The sequence below is a fragment of the Cavia porcellus genome, unplaced genomic scaffold, assembly GCF_034190915.1.
Source record: "Cavia porcellus strain 051 isolate PalLab524CR breed Dunkin Hartley unplaced genomic scaffold, mCavPor4.1 scaffold_6, whole genome shotgun sequence".
NCBI classification, from domain to species: domain Eukaryota; kingdom Metazoa; phylum Chordata; class Mammalia; order Rodentia; family Caviidae; genus Cavia; species Cavia porcellus.
The window spans coordinates 71,579,946-71,606,059 of record NW_026947489.1 but is presented as its reverse complement, the minus strand read 5'-3'; the positions used below and the strand labels follow the sequence as shown (position 1 = coordinate 71,606,059).

Here is a 26,114-nt window from a genome sequence, read left to right as displayed (position 1 = left end):
TCTCCATTCTCTTCTGCAGATCCTGGGAAGACTAAACAGGCAGGTGATCTACTCACGCCGCGTTAAACACGTATGGCCTCGGCGTTGGTCATTTACAACAGACGGTGCTCACGTGGCCCTCCCAGCCTCCATCTCTCTGGGACCGGGGCTGCCAGGGACACTGCCATCTCCCTATACTTCACATCCACAGTGCCTCCTTACTTAGTAAAGGTTTCCCAATACTGTTTGTTCTTTAATTAAAAAGGACAGAAATACTTCCTGGTACCACAAACATCTATTCTCTCTGTCTCTGTCTCTGTCTCTGTCTCTGTCTCTGTCTCTGTCTCTGTTTCTGTCTCTGTCTCATTTTGTTTTATTTGGAGGCAGCGTCTCCCTACATAGTGCCGCCTGGCCTTGAACTTGCTCATGCAGTCCAGGCTGACTTCAAACTGATGGGTATCCTCCTACCTTAGACTCTAGAGTGCTGAGATTACAAACTTTTGTTACCTACCATGCCTGGTTCTACTCTTTCTTTAAGATACCAGCGGATCTCCAAAGTTAGTTCTTTCTTTCTTTCTTTTTCTTTCTTCGAAACAGAGTCTCACTCTGTAGTTCAGGCTGGCCTTGAACTCACACACGATACAGTCCAGGTAGGCTTGAATTCACAGTGATAATCCTCCAGGCTCAGCTTCTGAGCGCCGGAAGTACAGGTATTGCCACCATGCCTGGCTTCAAGCTTCAATTTCCTTCATATCCCATTTGAACAAGTGTGAGCTTGCATTTGAGTCTTGTTGTCCCTGTCTCCTGTCCTCCCTACCCTGCCACTCAGATACACAGGACAAGCTTGCTAAAGGGACTCTATGCTCAGTGACAGCTTCTAAACTCTGCATTCTCAACCAATCAGTTTCCTATTTACAGGGACATGCTAAGCTTTCGATGAAAGTGGTGAGAAAACAAAATCCACTGCTCATCCTCATCAGGCCAGTCGGCATTCTCCTGGACTGGCCTGCAGAGCCGGGAGCTTTGGGCCCTTGCACGGCTGCAACCCTTCCTTTCCAGTTCTGGGATGGGCGTCAGTGTGCTGTGTGCGGCCTGCAGCTCTGCGGTCTTCTCCTAATTCACACACCAAAGAGGGCTGCAGATGTAAAATGACACCCGCAAAACTTTTTTTGAAAGTACACTTCTCTTTCACCAAAATGTTATTTATCTTACCACATAATTGGCCTCATTTTTAGTGAAAAATACAATTTCTCAGTTTTAATTCCCATCTGGTACTTATGAGCTATAAATGAAAACATAAACAAAAGATCTTTGGAAAGTTTCCACAATTTTTGAAAGTGCAAAGGGGTTGTGAGACAAAAAGGCTTAAGAACCCGTACACTTCTGCGAACAGCAGACATACACAGGATGCCCGCACTGCGCACGCTCTCCCAACCCAGCCTCATCCAGGCGGTACCACACAGGGAGGAACACAGCAGGTGCAAACACCTGTCCGCCACTCTTAATAGCTTGGGCTCAATGCTAACATTTCTGGAAGACCTGAAGTTCTTTCTTATTTTTCTTTTCATTTACATCTCTCACGAAGCTACATACTGTATATTTACGATTTTTATCTCCGCATCCCCCAAAGCCTCATGTATTCAAAGGTGGGGCTCCAGGAAGGGACTGGATCACGGGTGCCATGCTCATCACTGCAGTGGCCCTGCCGAGTTTACAGCTAAGTGTAATGCTGGGAGGTGGCACCAGGTGGGAGGAGGTGGTCACCGTGGCATGGCCTGGTAGGCTCCATCTCCCTTGTCCCTCTCCCTTCCCCACCCCTGCTTTCCACCTGCAGCCATGAGCAGCCACTCCTCTGCCAGGCCCCTCTGATGTACCGCCTGCCCTGAGCTAGGGAACTATGGCTGAAGACTCTACAAACTGTGAATCAGAATAAGTTTCCTGCTTCAGTTTGTAGGCATTGGGTATTGTGTCTCAGCAAAGTAACCATCACATTACTCATTCTTAAAAAATGTATCTGCCTGCTAGTACAGCTGCCAATGAGACCACAGGGTCCTCGTCTTCTCTGAGGGTCCTCTGCACAGCGCGGTGCAGTACACTGTAACACAGGTGCACAGTATTGCACCTCAGCCTTTATTTACCTGCCCTCGGGATACACTCTGAGCTCTTGATAACCCTGAGAACTGAGGAGACAATCAAGCTGCAGTCTGTGAACCTGGGAGCATGTGAGAGAACACAGCACAGGTATTCTCCACCCCAGCCCCATGCTGAGCGCTGCTTTTGGGCTGGGCTGCAGAACAGGGTGGGTGCGAGAGCCTGAGAGGCCAAGTTTGCATCTCAACGTCTGGATATGGCTGTGTGCAAAGCCAAGGGGAGGTGAACCTACAGAGACAGTCACAAAGTGGTCACCTCCTACACAGGACAGCAGCTGCTTCCTTTGGGGAGACACATAACTCAGTCTGAGTATCTGTAAGAAGAATGTGAAGGAACTTGTGCTTTCATATCAAGAAGTGTCTCAGCACCCCTACACAACCCCCACAAAATGCACTGTATGTATAGTATTATACATGGTAAAAACTTATCATTTTTAAAAAGACACTAAATACACAAAGGGGAGCCATCCTTGTGTTCACACTTCCATAACTTAGCATAAGACATGGTTCTTTGTAAAGGTCAATCTGTGTTTGTTGTATTAAAGCATCAAACAAAAGTAAATTTAGTTCTGTTCTCTGTCTCTGTCTCTTTCTCTGTTTCTCCCTCCCTCTTTCTCTCTCTCTATCTCTCTCTCTCTCTCTCTCTCACACACACACACACACACACACACACACACACTGTAACTTCAGCCCATTCCTGTCAAACTAAAGTCCTTCATATTTTACTAAACTTTTCAATTTGTGTTACTGTTCACAAATTCTATAGTAGAAACTCTCTTTTCCAAGGCTACAGCACAAAGGTTACTCATTAAGGTTATGAGAGCAAGAACCTTTCTTGTGAAAAGAGCTCTCTGTCTTCCTCCAGTGTGGAGGGGGAACTCAAAGACCCACTGGCCACAGTCTTTTCTCAGGTCAGCAGGCACACTGTGGCCTTAGCCTGTACTGGAGGGCGCATGCCAGACCCGAAGTGCCCTGACCAGAGCCACCTGCACTCTTGGTCCCCCACCCCTTTCATGTGGGGCTCATTTCTCCTGTGTCTAATTTGACAGGGACTTTTGAGCAGCAATTTACCATTACCAAATTTTCCTAAGGCTGAGAATTTTTTTCATGAAACAGCTTTCTTCGAATAGCTTCGTAAGGGTAGATTTTTGAAATATTTTAGCTGGACCACAGAAGTACATAGACGGGCAGTGGCAGAACCCATAGGCCTGGTTTGCATGGGGTGGATGGGGAGAGGGCAAGCAGATGCAAGTTGGGGTCTCCTGCCCTGGGGCCATGGGCCACAGCAGCACAGAGGGGCAGAACACACACTGCCCACACCATAAAAATGTCTACTCCTGAGCAAACCATGAAACACATTTGCTTTTTTGGATAAGTCCACCAAGATACCCCAAACACCTATATTCTCATATCAATTACATTGAGAGGGGGTCTTGCTCTGTAGACCAAAGCTGGCCTTTAACTTTCTATCTGGCCCAGTCTGGCCTCTAACTCACGATTTTTTGCCACAGCCTCCTGAGAGCTGATACAAGCATGCATACCATCCATAGCGATTTTTAAGAAAATAGTATTATTGAGATAGTTCCCATATCACACAACTCATCCATTTAAAGTGCACATTTAAATGGCTCTCAGTACTTTCACAGAGTTGTATGACCATTACTGCAACCACACAATGACTTTGCTGTCTGAACTCAAGGATGAAGCTATTAGTGAGCTATAAGGAAAAAGTTATCTGTCCAGAGAGGCAGAAAAAGGTCTGAAACAAAAAAGCTGCTGGCTCACATATAACCTGACATTTTTCACTTCCTGATTTCCAGTTATGCAGCTGAAACAGCACCTCCTGGATTTCGAGGAAAAGTTAGGAGCTTTGCTATCTTCAGACATAAAATGCCTTTAGAGCCCCACTCTAGACTATCTGATTAGGTATTTGCAAAACACCAAGATTTTGTTATGTGTGTTTTGGGCTGTAAGATATAGGAATCTTCTGTTCCCTCCTCCTCGCCAGACTTTCTAAAGCTGTAAACACCATGGTTCTGACCGGCTTCCCTCCCCAGAGACAGCAGGACTATGAACTCATCACATTTTTTCTGCCTGAGCACAGAATTCAGTTTATGTTACATTTGAGACTAACAGGAGATGGGTTGGAAAAGAAAAACTGAGGTTACTACAAAGATACCTCCTGGGCAAATACCTGATCCCTTTGAAGTTTCCTCACTCACAGACCTGACAGCAGAGGCTGCAGGTTAACACAGGAAGGCGCTGTGGTTTGCAGCATAGCCTGCTTGCATCCCGCCTCTGTGTCTCTTCCCAGAAAGCATCTTCAAGAGTGGGCAAGCAAGGGAATCACCCCTGTTCTCTTGCACAAGTGGTCCCCTCTGCATGCAAAACCCTTAGCATCCATTCCTTTTTATATCTAACCAGAACTACTGCATGGTGACTTTCACTCATTTCCGATTCTTGTGTAAACCAAACAACCATCCTAACACCTGCTGGAGGGAGCTCTCTTTTTCCTGGGTTCGCTCACCTTCAGTGCCACACAGCTGCCCAGCAACCACGTATCAGGCAAGCAGCATCCACCCGCGTGGAGCCCTTTCTATGGCCTGAGGGAAGACAGGGTTCGTGTGTTTGGAGCCGGGTGCACACAGCTCCCCAGGTGCAGCAGCTGGTGCCCTGTTGCTTCTACCCTCCCATATAACCAAGCATTTCTGTAAGTGGGTGACAGTGACATTATTTTAGAGCTAAGAATCATTTTAGGGCTAAGAATAAAACGCTTATAAACTCAAGTACTCAGGATTAGTGGCGGGAGTGCAGCAGGGTCAGCCGGGAGGAAATTGTGCCTCTTGGATGGAGGGAAGGCAGGGAAAGAGCAGAGGGACCAACACTGCAGGCCAGAGCGGAGGCAAGGGGAAATTTTAAAAAGAGCAATAGAATAAAAGCAGTATAGGAGGAGAAAAGTTAGTGAGAACCTGGGGGAAAGGTGGGAAAACCACAAGTGGCCTGTGTCTTTCCTTCCCTCATTTTCTTGTCTCTTTTAAGAATTGCTAGGACAAGAAAAGAGGACTACAGGATGAAAGAAAGGAGAATAATGCGACATGAGCACCCCCACTGTCTGGAGCATTCCTCCTCAACAGCCACAAAACCAATAGTACAACTTACAGAGGAATCGCATCACTCTGTAAATTCCAACTAGCTTTTCCTAACATCTAGCAAAATCCAACCCATAAAAACTGGCTCTGTATATTTGTGAACAACTAAAATGCTAGGACAGAAATGTACCTTGAGCTTTACATTGGTAAACCTGAACTTGAGCACACAACGCTTCACGGGGCCGGTCTCGGCCACAATGGCAACACTGGCCATACCATACTGCCCCTTGCCACAGAGGAGGCCACTCCAAAGGTAATGACTTCAGCTCAGGGTGGGTACTTTAGAAGGCAGTTTCCAAAAAAAAAAAAAAAAAAAGAAGCACACTTTGATGAGTGTGCTTTAAAATATTTCCAATAAAAACAAAGCCATTCTTCCTCGTGACTGCTTCCATGAATCGTTACTGGCACACTTTGGTTTCACGGTGAAGATGAAACAGATACCGAGATGAGCAAGGCTTGGCCTCCGGCCTGTTCTTCACGCACCAGAGCGGGATGTTTATGGTCTGTGTCAAGTGAGCTGCAGGCTGATGATAATCACAGACACCTGTGCAATGTTTCCTGAATGCTTACAAGATGTGGCTCGAAAGTGTAGGTCTCTCTGAGTCTAGGAACAACTGCGCAGTCCTGCCTGTGATGTGAAGGGAACCAGGGGGCGGGAGAGCTGGCCCCGGGGCCTGACAGTCAGATAGCACTTGGTGAATACCAAGCACTTCACAAATGTTAAAAAGAAATGGAGCATGAGTCCAGTGAAAGCTGAGTGTGGAGAACTAGCTTTAGGCAAATTCTGAGCATGCAGTGCAGCCTCCTGCACCAGCAGTCCGGATCTGAGTGCTGAGAGTGAGTTGATGCCGGTGCCACATACACTGCTGCACTCCCCAAAGACAAAGGCACTCCTGTTCTTCCTCTGGAACGGACAGCTGAACACCACATAAGAAGCAACTCAGAAGACTCTCGGGGGATACACTGCGCTGCTCCTTTGCTCTAAGCCCTGTGAGGATGCCAGATCTACTCTACAAGATTCAAAGGGCACCTGCTGGTGGCTGAGCAGGGAACGAAATCTGACGAGGGCAGAGGTGCAGCCAGCAGCAGGCCACTTGCTAGTGTGTGCAAGGCCCCGGGTTCAACTCAGTTCCAGGAGCCTCACCAGAGCAGAGGCTCAGAGCTGCAGGGAACCCGCAGTCGCCCCTGCAACCTTCCCTGAGCCAGGGGGAGACGGCCTAAGTTTCAAAGCTGCGCTTTTGCCAGCCACAGTGTGGCAGAGGGAAGCAGCACAGTGATGTGTGCCTTGGGCCTGTGACCCAGGAAGGATGGCTGGGCAGAGCCGGGAGCTTGTCCTGCACAGGAAGCAGGCGCAGGACACTCACCCAGGTGCTATGAGTAGGAGGACTCAGGGGCTGGGCTGCTTTCCCACCACTGTGCCCCATAGGAGGGAACACCTGGGACTAATGACAAAGTGAAAAAGAAGTAAATGAAAGTGTAGAAATGTCCTTTAAAACCCAAAGGAGGGGATGGTAAGTTGATAGACCTGTTACTCCAGAGGGACTGACAGTTCTGGGAAAAGTAATAGAGAGTGAGCTGAAATTTGTATGTTTAATTCTTCAAGAGTCTGTATACTCACATTAGTCACACAATAGAAGAAGGCAAGGAAGTTTTTAAATGGCAACTGTGTTATGTATTCATTCATGCATGTGTGACTGACATAACTGAACACTTCCCTCACTGATGCAGAATGGGCAGGTGGGGGAGGCTGCTAACCATGTGGAGATGAAGGGTGACAGTATACCATTAATGCGTTGTCAAAGGACTTAAAGCAGAACACATAGAATACTGCGGAGTCCAGGTGATGCCAAGTAACCCCATTGCAGGGGTCTCCTGGTCAGCCTGCTCTCCTTCCCCTCCCCTTCCCTCCCCTTCCTCCCCAGGTCTGGGCTGAGCATTCTGGAACAGAGCCCATAGTCAGCCCAAGCTACTGGCTTGGATGGGCTACCAAGAACATGAGACAATAGAGGACGACAGAGGAAGCAGTCAGAACATACAGGCATGAAGCAGACAAGATGCTGGTGGGAGAGGTGGTCTTGAAACACAGCCTTCCTCAGAGCCCTGGGCCTTGACTTCAGAAGCAGAACTGGAGCCACACCCTGGGGAGAGGCAGCTTTCAGACTGGTGGGCAACCAGGAGGCAGGGAATGAGACAAACCCTGCGTCCCAGCCCAGGTACCTGAGAACAGACAAGAAGGGCCTGGGGGCATGGCAGGGGGTGAAGAGCAGGTATTCCCAGGGAGCAGGACACCCAACAAAGAGCTGCCAAGCAAGAGTGGCAGGAAGAAGACATCCTTTGGGAGGCCTTGTGCAGGAGGAAGGAGGCAGAAACATGGAGAGAGAAAGCTCGGCTTGGCCATGGCAGCAGGGCCCTAGATGCCCAAGGAAGACGGAAAGCAGAGGAGACTCTGATCTCCTGTTAGTGACTCAGAAAGCCTCTGAGAACCTCACAGATACACGAATCAAAATTACAAGCATCTATTCTAAATATGTACACTTTTATAAGGGAAAGCTTGATGACATTTTAGGTACACATCCCATGAATACAGCAGTTCCATATTCACTGCAGGACAATGTTTATAGGTAATGATACATTTAGAGGACAATTAGAAATGCCTAAAAGATGCTTAATGTAGCTAGGCTTCATGTATGAATTAGAAACAATATAGCTGCAGCATCTCCTGAAGTGAAGTCACTGATGGCCTGGATTACAGCACAAAGAGGCTGTCGAAAAGTTAGTCTGCAAGTTGCAATTCACACTAACAACTCACAAATATATTTCCTTATTTCATTAAGATAAGGAAAACTCACAAATGTTGCTCCATTCAAAATTGTATGAATCGCATATATAAAAACTAAAGCCATTTTGAATTTCCAATGCAAACTATACAAGTTACATAAATAAGAATCTCTGTTTTAATTATAAATCCCAGGGAAGGCATTTTTGAAAGTGTGTTCAAATTATGTCTACAATCCAATCTCAAATTTACTAATTTATTAATAAGAAGATCACAATTAGGCCAAACATCAAAAATATAAACACATCATAACTTCCAAATTTACCAATTATCTTCTAATGCAACCCTTGCTTATTTCCAACTTCTAGGATGTCTACATTTGACTCAGCATGAGAAGTATCACTGCTCAAAATTATGAGAAACATATTTAATCTTATAATCCACAGTTTGGATTATTTTGCTCTTACAAAATTACCAAGAATTGTACAAGGCTGCATTTAGAAGGTTAAAAGTCACATCTTCTATTAAAAGAAAGAAAGAAAGAAAGAAAGAAAGAAAGAAAGAAAGAAAGAAAGAAAGAAAGAAATCAATCAATCTCTGGTGCAGAGTTTAAAGAACAGGGAGAATCCACTGTATCCACATAGATTCTGGCAGCGAAAGTGATACCTCACAGCTATCCTGATGTCTCTATCCTGGGCACAGAGGGCAGGCCCTCCTCCCATGAGCTGGAAACTCCTGGGGAGCCTTCAGGACCCACAATGGCGTAGCAGATGCCCCTCCCCTCTCGCTGAACTCTCCCATGTCACCCTGTAATTTGAACATTAAACTCGGGGTGCTGGGGCCAAGCCTGAGGTGCAAGCGTGTGCCAAAGCCTGAGCTCCCTATCTTCACACACAAAATTAAAATTTTGTGACTCACATCTTGAAAAATGATCAAAACTTTAATAAACAGGGTTAAGGCAAAACTGCCACATTTGGTTTTAATAAAAAAATAATACTCTTAGGGATTTTCTTCTCAAAGTCTAAGACTAACAAAATATATATATATCAACCTAGCTTAAAAGAGACTAAGACAAAGGAGAATTTTCTGCGGGGGGGGGACACCACACTGAGACCATGTGTGCTTGCGCTGCAGTGACAACCTTGTCATCCTGGGCCACAGGGCAAACAGGCTGGGGACCGTGTGCGCCCTGCTCTCACCTCTGCTCCCTTCTGGGTAGAGGTGAGTTATTCCTAAGACCTTTCCTGCTACAATACTCTACTGTGTTCTCCGCTGAGGTTTCAGAAAATTGAAACCAACACACACTGGCAGATAAGCCAGGCTCCTCCCATCAGAGCTGTGCTGACATCCTTCCCCTGCAGTCAGTAAACAGCTGACTGCAAGGAGGTAAGAACCAGTGCTTTAGGATGTTTGGACTGGAGGCCAGATCTCTAGGAGGATGGCTGGAGAGGCCAGGAGACAAGCGGCTGGGTGGGAAAAGTGCTCCCAGGCTGGAGGGCGGGGTGAGCTCCTGGTCCCTTAATGCCACAGGAGCACTAAGAATGGTCAGCACTGTGCGTGTTTCAGGAGGAAGTGTGTAAAGACGGAGGCAGGGAGGCCCAGGGAGGCTCAGGAACCATCCAGTCTGCCCACCAATGGGCTCTCCCAAAGAGTGAGAAGCTCAAGTTGAAAGGTCCATATTCAGCCACTAAAGCCTACATCTCCCACCTGTTAGTTCAGAAAGGTGCAGACAACCTTTCTTGTTTAAAAAAAAATCACCTTTAGTTTAATCTTTGTCTTTTCTGAAATATAAACCTTAATTTTTAAAGAAGAACCAAAGCTTTACTCAGCAGATGTATCTTCTATTTTAATGTTGGCTTTGTCTTCTGATTTTCAAATCAATGCTTTTATTTTCTTAAAGTTTGGAAAATATAAACTGTTATGAAGGAATACAACAATCACCAATATTCTCACTATATGGATAAAATTTCTGTAATTCTTAGTAATTTTTTTTTCCAGTACCAGGGATCAAACTCATGACCTCATGCTTGCCATGAAGGCGTTTATACCGCTGAGCTAAATCCCCGGCCCTATTTCTATAATTCTTTATGATTGGTTTCCTTTCAGTATTTTTTCCTTTGTACCAAAACACACCTAAAACATGCAAATAATTAGAATCATAGTTGATGTATAAAGTGCTATTACTTCAGGCCACACATAAATGGCTTTTCCACATAATTAAAGTCTCCTGAGAATACAATTGTTAGTACTGTATAACTATATCTACCATACTTAGTTACAGTTATACAACTGTAACCACACTATGTCATGATGCTGAGCTTACATGTCTTTCATGTTTCCTTCCACAATGCTTATACTAAAGTTATGAAACACTACAATTGTGGCAAACACTTTTCCTACTCGGTGAAAGGAAACTGTGAGTTTCTGGACATTCATTTTAAACTTTTCCACAGTTGTGACTTCTTTGTAATTTCTATGACTACTCTCACAGTCATCTTGGATCCAGACATTAGTTTCCCCCATGACATTCCCTCACAATCTAAGCCAGCCCTATTCCTGAGTGACATTTCATTCACAATCTTCGGTAAGGGGAAAAGTAGAATCTGAAGATTCACTTCCACAAAATACGTGGCACCCAGGACTGTGCAAATCAGGAGCTGACTGTGCCCCATAGGTGCAGCTAAGGGGCTCCATTTCCAGGGTTCACCCGGCACAGGCTGTGGCCCGCTGCTCCCAATTCAGCTATGCAATCTGCAGTGGGGGAAGAAATGAAATTCTGACCCTGTGTTTCCTAGCACGACCACAGGGGAAACAAATCTCTACTACTTGGTGCCTGTTCTGTTAGCCAGACTTTGGCATCATGAGCTTGGAGAGCAATGGAATATGTGGAGCATATTCTATTTTCTATTTCTCACATCCTGAAAGGGAATTGCCCATAATTTCTGGCTGTGAGAAGAATTTGAGTTTGGCCTCATTTGGAATAGGAGTTGGGAAAGAGCCAGGAGCCTACTGCTACTATCCAGGGGTTTTAATTACATGAGTCTGGAGACTCCGGGAGAACATGGCGGACAGACAACAGCAACTACTGAAGGCTCTCTGAAAGGCTCGGCTCAGAAGCCAGGAATGATGCGGACTAAGGAGATATGAACCAGTAGAGATATGCTCTGCTGACTCAGGAACGAACTGGGCTGAGAGAATCCAACTTAGGATACAGTCCTGGCGCTAAAATAGGAACAGAAAAGACTCGGTGTAGAGGCTCGACCCCGCGCCATTGGAAACCGCGATTTGGGTTTCCCGCCACCCGGCGGCTGGCTGCCTCCACAGCGGCTCGGCAAGGAGAGACGCGCCGAGCTCTGGGAACGGGAGTCTGCGAACGGAGTCAGAAACAGGACGGACAAGGAGGAGTACACGAAAACTGACTGGTGGCGAGGTGAGCGAGAAACTGCCCCCCTACCACAGTTTGACTCCAGCGGAGGTTTTTCTGGGCTCAGGCAGTCCTGTAAGAGCAGGGCGCGGTGGCAACTCCAGCCACACATTCCCCTCTCGGACGGGATTGGTGAAAAGTGCCTGGCCTGAGTGACGCTGCTGGCGGACTCCCTAGGCTGGCCTAACCCAGATCCCAGAGCCTGACGGTGGCCCGGAGGAGCGACTGACTCCCGCGTAGGCTGCCTCCTCCGCAACTCCCTGGTGCGCAGCGGTGGGCGGGAACAACTAGCCAGCGCAATTTGATCAGGCTGTGGCTGACAGGCAGGGAAGCCGGGCCTCCCAAGTAAGCTTGCATTTTATAAGGAACAGAAAATATGGGGAAGGGAAGCAACAAAAAAGGCTCCTCGGCCCCCAATCCTGAGAATCAGGCAATAGTGGACACCGCACCAATATACATTAAGCGCCATATAGAGAGCCTCATAGACCAATTCAGGAATGAAGTTATCAATGACCTGAAGCTAGAAGTATGCAGAATAGTTAGAGAAATGCTAAGCACCACCCAGGAAAAAGCAGATGGTGGAATGGAAGAACAGAAAAAGAGGGGAGAATTGCTTGATGGAGAAAACAGAGAAAGCATTGAGTATGTGAAGCAGGTTCAAAGGGACTATCAAGAAATTAAGAAGTCTATCCAAGACTGGCATAACAGCTTGAAAGAAACTAAGGACAGACTATCTGAACTGGAGGGCAGACTTGAAACATGGGAGAATGAAATGAAAAACTTCTTAAAAATAACAAAGAAACAAACAGCAATAATACAAAGACAAGAAGATGATAAGAGGAGCCATAACTTAAGGATTAAGAACATAAAAGAAGAAGTAGGGACACAAACAAGTGAACTACAAAAGCTACTCACAGAAATAATCCAGGAGAATTTTCCTAATTTAGCAAAAGGTAAAGATACTCAGATGTATGAGGCATACAGGACCCCAGCTACCTACAACCCTAACAGAGAAACACCCAGGCATATAATAATAAAAATTCCAGAAATTCAATACAAGAACAGAATATTAAAAGCTGTAAGAGACAAGAAACAGATCACTTACAAGGGAATACCCATCAGAATTACAGCAGATTTCTCTTCACAAACCATCAAATCACGAAGAGCATGGGGAGAAATAATCCAAGCTTTGAAAGATAATAATCTCCAGCCAAGATTGAGATATCCTGCACAACTGTCCCTGGAAATTGATGGAAAAACGAGGTGCTTCCAGGATAAAGAGGAACTGGGGGAATTTGCAACCACCAATTCAACCCTACAGAAAGTATTGCAGGATATTCTAAAAAAAGAAAAATACAAAGAACCCAGAAATAGTGTCGGGGAGGCCACAACGAATGGAGCAGAGAACAAAATGAAGAAGACAAACTGACAGCTACTGACAGAAAAAGAGCTCAACAGAAATGAGACAGAGAAGATTGGATGATAGGAACAGCTTTTTCTGGAGAAAATGACATCTTAATAGGTAATGCTGATTTAGTACCATCTTGTTTTGAAGTCTCATCTAGCTTTTGTTCTTCTGTCTCCAATGGTCTAAACAGGTTGTATCTTATTGGATTTTGTTATGTACGATAGTATAAGCAAAAACCTTTTAAAGACAAGGAGATTATACAGAGACCATTGTTCATTTTCTGTTAGTCGACTCTAAATACTCTATAATGCTGTCATTCTCTTAAATGGTTTTACATTGTTTTGATATACTTAATGCTACAGTATATGAAGTTGTACTCAAGGACTTCAGGGAGGGAGTCAATATGGTAACTATTTTTGGGTCAGGATTATCTGGTGGTGAAACACTATTCTGCTTAAATGGTTATGTTTTGATCTGCCCTGTTTCGCTGTTATGTCCTCTTTTTTTCTCAATCTCCACTCCATTATTTACTTTTTTATTTTTATCCATTTAATTAAAGGGAAAAATATAGCAGGATATAATATAGTAACCCACTTTGACTCTCTATTATCTCGATTTGAAGCCCTGTATTACTCTCACCATCTTGTTTTTGACTGAGGTTCCTCTATTCTGTTTTGCTGGATAGTATCAGGTTCGAAAGTTTAGGCATCAGCTGAGAAGATAATGAGATTCATTATAACGCCCATTCTCATTGACTTTTATCTACTTTTGAAGACCTACAATATCTCCAATGTTTTGGTTTTGTCGGTTTTATTCTTTACGGTTTTGTTCAATTGTATTACAACTAATGATATAGGCAATTCTATTAGAAATAGCGGGAGGCATTATGGTAACCATTGTTGATCACCTTGTATTATGTTTTTATATTATCTATTATATCCACCCTTTTGACTTGATCGATTCTGTTCTGTTATGTCACATTTGGTTTTACTCTCTTCCAAAAAAGCAATACGAACCGTGGGAGCAATGAAACCCAAAATGTGTAATAGTCACTGTACAAAAGAGAGGAAAAGAAAGTGCTCTAAACTATATAACTGCATGTATATTTAAATGTATAAGATAGAAAATGATATCACAGAGTTTTATTGGATCATTGAACAGAACTGTTTGCAGTATCATTGTTGGAATGTCCACTCTACAAGCTTTAATTTTGTGACTGGAACAATTATTTCTAAGATGGCAATATGTAATCCATTAACTAGTGATTTCCTACTGCGCATTTTTTTCTTCTGTAAATCTGTATAACTTGTACCCCTTCACTGTTTTTTTTTTCTTTTCTTTTCTCCTTAAAAAAAAAATTACATGAGTCTGTTTCACAGTATCATGCTATTTTATTTTGACTTGAAAAAGGAAAATCCCAGGACTGAATATGTTTAGGAAATCCCAACTCCCTTTAATTTAAAGCATAACATAGGGTTCCACAAACACAACCTTTACTTTTCCACAGTAAATCTTTACTTTAGTGTATCAGTAGCTGGTTGTTGCCTCAGGATGGTTCCCTTAGGGTTACAGAAAGCAATTTTGTGTTTATCCATTTGGTACCATGAAAGCCAAGGTGTGTGTGCCTGCACAGAAGTGGCAAACCAGGATTTACCTCGTGTGATGCTCTGTGGAACAATTTTTGCATATGTTTACCTGCTCATTACAAAGGGCAGAATATACCAACAGCAGAAGCCCAATTAGTAAAATGGAACATGAAAAACCAGACTTGCAAGTTTTGGAAGAAGTCCAAAGTGAATTATCAAATTACCCATGCATGGATGATGAAGATGATTCATTGTGGTCAAATACATATTTTTATAACAGAAGAGTAGTATGGGTGTATGCTGCTGCTGCTGATGATGACTCTGACACTGGTTATGTATACCAAAGTTCCTGTGAAAATTCCTGTGACAGTGACAAGATTCCTGACAAAATTCCTGTGACAGAGCAAGAATCAACTGATAGAGACACAAGGAGTGCACACCTTCTTCATTCAGATAATGAAGAAAACAGCAATGTGACCACATATTTCACTAGTCCAAATGTTGTAAAATGGCCATGCAACCAAATGGAACACACTAACATTAGCATTAGGAACTAGGTCTAAAATTTAGTGAGGGTCTTGGCAGTAGTGAAGCATCTTAGATGGAATGCCAACACTGCCATTCAATGTTGGAAATTGCAACAGATGAAATGCTACAAGATGCTGTGAAGAAGCAAAAGCTGAGATATAAGTAAAATGTTCTGTGGGCATCTATAGCCATATTCAAAAATGTATTCATTATGAAACATTACTGGCTGAACTGAAAGCATTCACATCTGCTGTACTTAGAAGGGATTTCTCATGATGACTGCAGCAATGTAAAAGACTTACAGAAAAGCAATGAGTCAAAATATGGCACAAAAATGTATGCTGTTGTAGATGCAAAGACTTACTATTCTTTCAATTTAGACATTTATTCTGGAACTCAGCTATCAGATCCTTACTTGTAGTAAACCAAATGATTCTGTGAACAGGCTCGTTGCTCCCATGTCCCAAACTATTCAGAATGTGACTTTCGACAACTGGTTTACCAGATTTCAGCTGGTGTTACGTTTGCTAACAGAGCACAAAATGACCAGCTCAGGAACTGTACATAGGAGCAAAGAAGAAATTCCAAGTGAAATGTTGCAATTTCAAAATGAAGAATTGTATAGCATAATCTTTGGATTTCAGAAAGCTGTAACATTGGCCTTGAATATGGCAAAGAAAAATAAACTGGTACATCTGATCTCAATGTTTCACCATGATGGAAATGTTGATGGTGAAACCTCAACAAAATGGAAGCCTGAGATGGAAACTTCTTACAAAAAAATAAAGGCAGAGTAGATGTTGTTGAGTTATGCAGCAACTATGATGTCACTCGAAACACAGGCCAATGGTCATCTTTTACACAATCCAGCACATGTATTTTATTCAATCCTACATATAGTTTGATAGTTTACAAAGAAAATAACAAGTGCAAAATATGATGGAGAGATTTTCTTAGAGGACTGGATCTAGTACTCAGAAGAGTTGTTTTACGGCAGAGGAGAACAAATATTTCTGCTCAGGGGCCTACGCAAAAACAATTATGGACCACAGTGGTGAGCTGACAGTAGAACAGGCAGGCAAACATCCCAAAGACCTGCCAGCACAACAGAAAAACCAGAAAGATGTCAACCACGCCCTACAAAAAGGGACAGGAAAACAAAACATATGTGCTATCAGTATAAGTGATACTTACATAAAGAATGTGCGTTTTTCATGTATGAAGACCGTCTTGAGTATGACAATTGAAGCAAAGTTTATTTCTATGGTAGGTTTTTGTTTGTGTTTACATTGTGTAGTTCACATAAGTTTTTATTTCTCATGTTATCTGTTAGGTTTTGTAAGCAAGTAAACAGCTACCTGAAAATGTCGATGTCTAGTCTAAGCACTCATCACATATTTGATACTTTATTTTATTGACATCTTATGTCCCTGCTAACTGCACATCGTACAACATAGTAGGAAGCTCCTAACAAAACCGTGAAGACAGGAGACAAGAACAGTCTGCTACATAGCAAAGAAAAGCCAAGTATATATGCTGTCAGTATAAGCAAGACCTGTGCCTGGAACATGCAGATGTCATATCTGAAAACTTCTTGAGTGTGAAAGTTGAAGTAAATATTATTTTTATAAGATGGACTTTGTTTGTATTTCACTGTAGCTCACATAGGTTAATATTTTTAATGTTACCCCTTAGGTCCTGTGTCTATTCTAAGCACTCATTACACATTTGATATTTTCCTGACATCTTATTTTCTTATTATTTAGCTGTGGCAATTGAAGTAAAGACATTTTTCTGTAGAGTGTTGTTGGTGTTTTCATTGTAGTTCACATAGAAATTTGTGATATTATCTTTTAGGTTTTGTAAGGAAGTATACAGCTGATATAAAAATGTTAATTTTTATTCTAAACATATTAAGAATTTAATGCTTTATTTTATTGCTATTTTCTGTTCCTGTTAACTACACATTGCATAATTTAAGAATCTCCTAACAAAACAACAAGGCTAGCCACATGTCATGTATCCTACAAAAAAGGTCAGGAAAGCAAAAGACATGGTGCTGTCAGTGTAAGCCATACATGTGGATGGAACATGCTGTTGTCATTTGTGAAAACTGCTTGAGTATGATAATTGAAGTAAAGACTTTTTCTGTAGAGTGCTATTAGTATTTTCATTGTAGTTCATATAGGAATTTATGTCTGTCATTCTTTTTTTAGATTTTGTACACTAAAAACCAGTTGATGTTGAAAATTTTGATTTTTTAAATACTCAATAAATATTAAAAATGCAGTATTTTATTTTCCTAATTTTCTTCATGTTAAGCACTCATTATTTAATATAACAAAACTCATACAATTAAAATTAGTAATTCATCAATAGAAATATTCTAAAGAATAAGCATGGGCATGGCTCATTCATGGTTACACACCTTTATGACAAAAAATGTGTTATGCTCCTTAAAAAACTAATGAGAGAATCAAGATGATACAGAGGTCAGTGACAGCAAAGTTCATACTCACAGAGATTCAGAATCCAGACACTGGAAAATAACAACATGCGGAAAGAAAACAAGGGAGAAGTGCATTACCTGGAATCAGGAAGGAATTAATGGGAGAATTAAAAAGTACAGAGAAGTTTGACAAATGAATCACAATGCAGAGAAGAAAAGATGCTCATGGGGAGCACAGCCTGGCTCTGCAGAATCAAAGGAACACTGGGGGCTCCAGCGAAAAACAGCAGCAGTGAACTGGGTCTGTTATGCCATGAAGAGCTGCGGAAACAGTGTGGGTTTACTGAGAGACCTCCTCCACACAGCAGCCACAGCTGCACAGGTGCCTACTATATTGCCAGAGTGCATGGTCAGGCACCATTCTGGGAAAGGGCTGTGAATCTGAACATGTTAACTTCATGGTTCCCAGTGTTGCCTTCCCACAGTGACTGGGTGAGGACGACCACGAGAAGCAGCTGCAGACAGGGAGTAGTCTGGAAAGAGACCACTGGAGGGGTCTGAGCTTGGGCCACAAAGGATATGAGCCCCACCGCTACACCAGGAGACCAAGCCTGGCCTCAGTTGTGCTGTGAAAGTGCTGGCATGGGATACTTGAGCCCTTGTCTAGTGGCCTGTACTCAGCATGCATCTGGGGTCCAACTGGCTTCCTTATCTACTGGCTAGAATTGGGACACTCTTGGCTTGGACACTGCAACAGCATAGGGGTAAACAAGGGCCCTGTGGGATAAAAGGCACCTTACAAACCTTCAGACTAAAGGCTGGTGGGAGAAAACCACGAATTGCTGGACCTCAAAACTGTGGATCTAGGAAAAAAATCACTCAGTAAAAAATAGAAAAGAAAAAAATTTTTTGGTTTTGAACTGTATTTCTTCCCTTTCCTCTTTTGTCTTCACTGTTTTATTGGGATTTTTGTCCTTTTTTCATGCTTTTTCCTTTATTTCTTTTAATTTCTTCTTATATTTATTCTGCATATTCTTTCTTTCCTTCTTTTCTCCTTTGTCTTTTATCTTGTATTTCTCTTTTTTCTGTTGCCTTTGATTCTATAAATCTCCTTCTACTTCTTAACAGAATCTTTTGTCACACTACTCTCTCCTCCTCACTTCCCACTAATAAATTTTCATATGTTTCTTCTTGGTTTCTTCCATTCCAAACCCTTAATCTTTAATAGTATAACCAGAAAACCTTATTTATTTATTTAATTATTTATTTTTGGTGCTGGGAAGCAAACAGGTCAGACAGGTGCTGTACCACTGAGTCATATCCCTGGCCCCCACTAAGCTTTATTAAACTTTAGATAGTTGACACTATGTTAGTATTGTTGGATTCTTTTCTATCAATAGTGAAGGTACAGTTGCTGCACTTATCACAGTACATATAAGGTATATGTCAACGTCTGGGTGTCTTACTATTTTTGCTATAAATGTGGATTTCTTTTCTATGGTTGAGAGTGGTACATTATTATTTCTTATGGTATGTCAATATCCAATTTGTTTTGGACAGTATTACTGTGGCTGATCTGCTTGATGTGACATAATTGTTGCTATTAATGGGTTTTCTCTGTACATCAACACCTGGATCACCTCTGTGACATTAATAATACTGCCGTCCGTTCCTGGTGAACTGAATGTTGGGCCAACTGCACTGCATCCACCCCTCTCAAATCAACAGAGGTCCCTGGATCTTGAAACAAAGGCAGAAGTCTGTAATTAGTCAGAGCCTGAATGCATACTGAAAAGCAGATAAACTACAGAGATATCCAAACTAGCAACAAAGCCTTTCCACTGTAATGACCCACAAACCTAATCACAAAATCAAACAAACAGAAAACTATAGAAACATGAGAAGACAAGGCAACAAAATGCTTCCTCAAGCTTCCAACACCCCCAAAGCCAATCCTGGGGGCATCAAAGGGGAAAGAAAGTAAAAGCTACACATCTGAATTATTTGCAAGGGTAAAGGAGGAGACTGAAAAATAGTACAGTAAAGTGTTCACTAGGATCACTGAAGAGATAATGGAAGTACTAAAATAATCAGGGAGCTTATGAGACACTAATAAAAAGCTAACTGAGCTCAACAAAATGATACAAAACACAAATGGCCAGTTTAACAAAGAATCAGAGTCCACGAAAAAGTTCCAAACAGAAATCTAAGAGAGTAAAAGTTACGTTGAAGGTGTGGGCTGCTGGAGTAACCACTGTGAAGGCAGAATTTCAAAATTACAATGTAGGGATGCTTTCAAAGACCAGTTACTAAGAGACACCTTTGAAAACAAGAGAACAGGAAAAATGGCTCCAATAGCTGTTAGATGACACCAAGAAGATTTGGATTAACTGGAATAAGGGAGGAAAAACAGGAGATAGCACACAGGCCTAAGAAACCTGTCCACAGAAATAATAGCAGAAACTTGCCAAATATAGGGAAAGAATTAAACAGATAGATAAGTGAGACATGAAGAATCCCAAATAGCTATGACCAAAAGAGAATCTCTCCACATCACATTAGTCAAAATACCTGACAGGGACAGAATCTTAAAGGCTGCTAGACAAAAGCAACAGAGGACTTACAAAGGTAAACACCTCAGAATTACAGCAGACTTCTCAACAGGAACATTAAAGGCCAAGAGAGCTTAGAATGAAGTGTTTCAGTCCCTAAAACATAACAGCTTCCAACACATAGTTACATGTCCTGCAAAATTTTCCTTTGAAATTGATGGAGAAATAAAGTATTTCCATTAGAAAGAGCATCTCAATAAATTCACGGCCATAAATCTGACAGAACAAACACTTCTGAATGATATCCTAGAAAGAAACAATGAAACCAACAATGCCAAAAACTTTCACACGATGAATATGCCAGGCAGGGTGAACAGCTAACATGCTCCTGCCAGCCTCAAGGCCCAATGGCACATGCATATTTGGGCAGCTTGAACCACCGGTGGGACATAGGCACGAGCATATCTTTGGGCACTTTGTACCACTGGTGATACAAACCGACACAATCACTTTCATCAGTCTTTTTGTTAACAAAAAGCATTTAAAAAGTAGTTTATCAATAATTCTCTAAATTTTAATATGGAAATCTTACAAGTACACCATTGCTGATGTATATAACAATATGCATTTAAAACTGCTGTACCACAGATTAGCTGTATAACTTTTTATGATATTTTAATGTTTTCCTTAAGGAACTGTAATATGATGCATCTGGCCTGCAAGATCAATTCCTTTCTTTGTATTACTGTAATCAAGACCCCTTGAGAAGTGGTACAACCTGCCTGATGGGAAAGTCATGCATATGCCACTGATAGCTTAACCCAGCAGGAATTACCACATTCAAATCAGAGCTGCCTGGTAGGGAGACATATAAATTACAGCCCCAACATGAATACATGAAAGGATAGAGGGAAAGAATGAGAGGAGAGGGAGAGCGAGACAGAGACAGAGAGAAAGCGAGTGCGCAACAGGAAAACGAAACAATGACAGGAGGGATAACTCAGTACCGTTCAGTGATAACGCGCGTGAATGGTCTCAATTCCCCAATCAAAAGACACAGATTGGCAGAATGGCTCAAAAACCAAAACTCAACCATATGCCGTATACTATATTTAATTCAAAAAAAATTTTCATAGGTTAAAAAAAAGAAAGGATGGGAAGCAATATTCCACACAAGCACCCAAAACAAATCAGAATACCTATCCTAATTTCAGACAATGTGGATTTCAGGTCAAAACTGATCAGAAGAGGCAAAAGTTACTACATATTAGTTAAGGGAACAACTCAACAGGAAGAGACAACAATTATAAACATATATGCACTAGATGTTGCTTCTAAAACAAACACTATTTACATAAGAAAATCAGGTAAACACAACAATAATGGAGACCTCAATACCCCACCATCACAAATAGAGCAACTGTATAAAAAAAAATCAACAAAGATTTGAACAAATATATTTGATAGGAATCTCCTCAAAACCACACAATACACATTCTTCTTAGGATCACATGAGACTTTCTCCAAAACAGACTCCATACTAACCCACAAAGCATGCTGAAATAAATGCAAAAGAATCAAAATTATCCTAGGTAAATTATCAGACCACAGTGCAATGAAATGAAATCAATAGCAAAAAAGAAACCACAGAAATGGTACAACTGCAAGAAAAAAAAGAAATTGTACAACTGCATGGAAAACAAACAATAATCTCTTAAGTAAACAAAGAGTCACAGAAGAAATCAAAGAAGAAATTAGTTCACAGAATTAAACAATAATGCCCACAAAACATACCAAACGTATGGCACATAGTGAAAGCAGTCCTAAGAGGGAAGTTTATACCTGTGAATGCACATAACAGAAAAACACAGCAAGCCCAAACCTGATAACCTGATATACCTCAAGATTCTAGAAAAACAATCCCAATACCAAGCTAGTACAAAAACAAAATTATAAATATCAGAGCAGAATTAATGAAATTAGACTAGAAAAAAACACAGAAAGAATCAATGGATCTAACAGCTGGTTCTTTAAAGTATAAATAAAATAGACAAAATCGTGGCTAATCTTAGTCACCCCAAAAAGTTTTTTTAAAAGAAAGCAAAAGACTCAAATAAATGCATTAGAAATGAAAAAACTAACATCACAGCAGATGCTTTAAAGTCCAAAAGATCATTAGTAACTACTTTGAGAACTACTCTAATAAAACAGGGAATTTGGAAGAAATAGATAAGAATCCTAGGTATTTACAAAATTGAATCAAGAAGGTATACAAATCATGAATAATCCAATACCAGACAATGAGCCTGGCAAAGAAACAAAAAAATATTACCACCTAAAAAAAGTCTAAGACCTGATCTTTTTTTTTTTTTTTTTTACAGTAAGAAATCACCTGTTAATAGATTACATATTATCATCTTGGAAATAGTTGCTCAAATCACAGTATCAAAGAATACAAAGTAGACATTCAAACAGAGAGACTACAAACAGCTGTGTTCAATGATCCAAAAACATTAATATAGTCAGCTATTCAACATCCCTATACACACTTGCTGTTATATCCGTTAGAGCTCTTTTTTCCCCTTCCTCTCTTTTTACAACAAAATTTACACATTTTAGATTTTATTACTCCTTAGTTCTTATTACTTTTTGGGGGGGGGGGAGAATAAAGTCAAATATGGCAGAACAAAGCTGTCAGTGAAAACCAAGGATAGACTTAGCACATGATGTAGAACAGAGTATACGGTTATTAACAATAGTTATCAACGTTGTCTCTTGTTTCCTTAAAAAGATTTGTCTATCTCATTAGATATTATAAAGTTGGACAAAACAGTAGAGAACAAGACCAATAAAACTTAGACATTGTAAACATTACAGGACTTCCAAAGGAGACAATAGTCAAACCAGAATGGGCATCTTAGTGAATCTTACTGCCTTCAAAGTAGTTGCCTATACCCTCGGACCTGATACTATCCCACAGAATGGAACAGAGTCTAATCAGTCAAAACAAGATCGTGGGAGCATTACAGGACTTCAAAACAAGTTAATAGGAAATCGAAAAGAGTTACTATTATATATCCTAATTTTTTAAATTTTTCCCTTAATTAAAATAAACATAAGAAATAACTAAATAATTTTTTTAAAGAATAATAGTTACCATAGTGTCTGTCTTTTTCCTTGAGATATTTGGATAAAACTTCATATACTATAGCTTCAAATATTTCCATATCAAGAAGCCTGGAATAAAGCCTTTCTAATTAATAAGTGAAAATTTTATAAGGCTTCAAGGCCACATAATGGGGAATCATGATTGCCACATATTTTCATATATTTGAATCATTACTTACATTAGGGAAACTATTCGGTATTCATACATGCGAGATTGATTTATTTCACTTATGAGTATGGTCTCAAGCTGCGCCCATTTATTGATAAATATCTCAATGTGATCCTTCTTTATAGCTGAATAATATTCCATTGTATAGAAATACCACAACTTTTTTATCCATTCCTCAGTTGATGGACACTTGGGTTGTTTCCAAGATCTGGCGATTACAAATTGTGCTGCTATAAACATAGGTGCACATAAATCACTGTGGTATGATGCTTTCAGTTCTTCTGGGAATATGCCTAGAAGTGGAATAGCTGGAATAAATGGGATTTCCAATCCCAACTTTTTGAGAAACCTCCAGACAGATCTCCACAAAGGCTGTACCAGTCTACACTCCCACCAACAGTGCAGGAGAGTTCCTTTTTCCCCACATCCTCTCCAGCATTTGTTGTTGTTGGTTTTCTTGATCCTGGCCATTCTTTCAGGAGTGAGATGGAATCTCAGTGTGGTTTTAATTTGCATTTCTCTGATGACCAATGATGATGAGCATGTTTTCATATATTTATTTGCCATTTGCATTTCTTCATCTGAGAATTGCGTATTCATCTCAGATGCCCATTTTTGGATTGGATCTTTGAATTTTGGAGGTCTGAGTTTTTTTAATTCTTTATATGTTTTAGACAAGAGTCCCTTGTCTGAGAGAGAGTTCACTAAAATCTTTTCCCAGTTTGTGGGTTTTCTTTTCACTATGCTGGAGATTTCTTTTGACATGCAGAAACTTTTTAATAAGATGTGGTCCCAGTTATTGATTCTGGGAAGTGTTTCCCGTGCGGTTTGAGTCCTGTTCATGAATTCTCTACCTACTCCTATGTCTCCAAGGTTTCTACCCACTTTGTCTTCCAATAGATTTAGTGTTTCTGTTTTAATATTCAGATCTTTGACCCATTTAGATTTTAATTTAGTACATGGTGATAGACATGGGTCTAGCTTTAGTTTTCGGCAAATGGAGAGCCAGTTTTTCCAGCACCATTTATTAAAGAGACTGTCGTTCTTCCAGTGAACCTGCTTGGCTCCTTTATCAAAGATAAGGTGGTTGAGTGTGTTTGTAGTTGTGGTTGTATCTTCTAATCTGTTCCATTGATCTTCGCCTCTGTTTTGATTCCAATACCATGTTGATTTTACTACTGTTGCTTTGTAGTATAATTTCAAGTCAGGGATTGTGATGCCTCCTGCTTTGCCTTTGCTGCTTAGAATTGCCTTTGCGATTCTAGGTCTCTTCTGGTTCCAGATGAAATTTAGGAGTGATTTCTCTAGATCTATAAGGTATGTTGATGGTATTTCTATTGGGATTGCATTGAATCTGTATAAGAGTTTTGGGAGAATGGCCATCTTCACAATGTTTGTTCTTCCTATCCATGAGCAAGGGATGTCTTTCCATTTCCTGAGATCATCTTCAATTTCCTTTTTCAGTGTATTATAGTTTTCACTGTATAAGTCTTTCACTTCTTTCGTAAGAGTAATTCCTAAATATTTCATTTTTTTGCTTGCTAATGTGAATAGTCCAGTTTCTCTTATTTCCCTCTCTGTAATTTTGTTGTTCGTGTATAGGAATGCTATTGATTTCTGAGTATTGATTTTGTATCCAGCCACATTACTGAATTTATTTATTGTATCTAAGAGTATTTCAATGGAGTTTAGGGGGTCTTCTATGTAGAGTATCATGTCATCTGCAAACAATGATAACTTAACTTCTTCTTTTCCTATCTTTACCCCTTTTATTTCTCTTTCTTGCCTAATTGCTCTGGCTAGTACTTCCAGTACTATATTAAATAGGAGTGGTGATAAAGGACATCCTTGTCTTGTGCCTGATTTTAAAGTAAAGGCTTTCAATGTTTGGCCATTTAGAATGATGCTGGCTGTTGGTTTGTCATAAATGGCCTTTATTATATTGAGGTAAAGACCATCTATTCCAATTTTCTGTAGAGTTTTTATCATGAATAAATGTTGGACCTTATCGAAGGCTTTTTCTGCATGTATAGAAATGATCATGTGATTCTTATTTTTGGCTTTATTGATATGGTGGATTACATTTATTGATTTGCGTATGTTGAACCATCCTTGCATTCCTGGGATGAATCCCACTTGGTCATGGTGTATAATCTTCTTGATGATTTGCTGGATCCTATTTGCCAATATTTTATTGAGGATTTTTGCATCTGTGTTCATTAGGGAGATCGGTCTATAGTTCTCTTTTTTAGTTGGGTCTTTCTCAGGTTTTGGTACTAGAGTAATATTTGCTTCCAGGAACGACTTAGGAAGGATTGCTTCCCTTTCAATTTCATTGAACAGTTTGAGGAGTGTCGGCATTAGGTCTTCTTTGTATTTCTTGTAGAATTCTGCAGTGAATCCATCTGGGCCTGGGCTCTTCTTGGTGGGTAAGGACTTAATTACATTTTCAATTTCAGTAACAGAGATTGGGTTATTCAACAGTTTTACATCCTCTTGATCTAGCTTTGGCACTTCATATGCTTCTAAGAATCTGTCTATTTCTTCTGTGTTATCAAACTTTTGAGAGTAGAGGTTTTCGAAGTAGGTGTTGATGATCTTCTGTATTTCTATTGGGTCTGTAGTGATTTCTCCTTTTTCATTTCTTATTGCATGAATTTGAGCTTTTTCTTCCCTTTTTTTAATAAGGTTGGCTAGGGGCTTATCGATTTTATTTATTCTTTCAAAGAACCAACTCTTTGATTTGTTGATTCTTTGGATTGTTTTCTTAGTCTCT

At 41.0% G+C, this 26,114-nt stretch overlaps 1 protein-coding gene across 1 annotated transcript in view; it reads right to left on the bottom strand.

Moving 5' to 3' along the window:
* LOC100720519 (protein dispatched homolog 1-like) overlaps positions 1-26,114 on the bottom strand; it is a 63,286-nt gene that overhangs the window by 16,237 nt on the left and 20,935 nt on the right.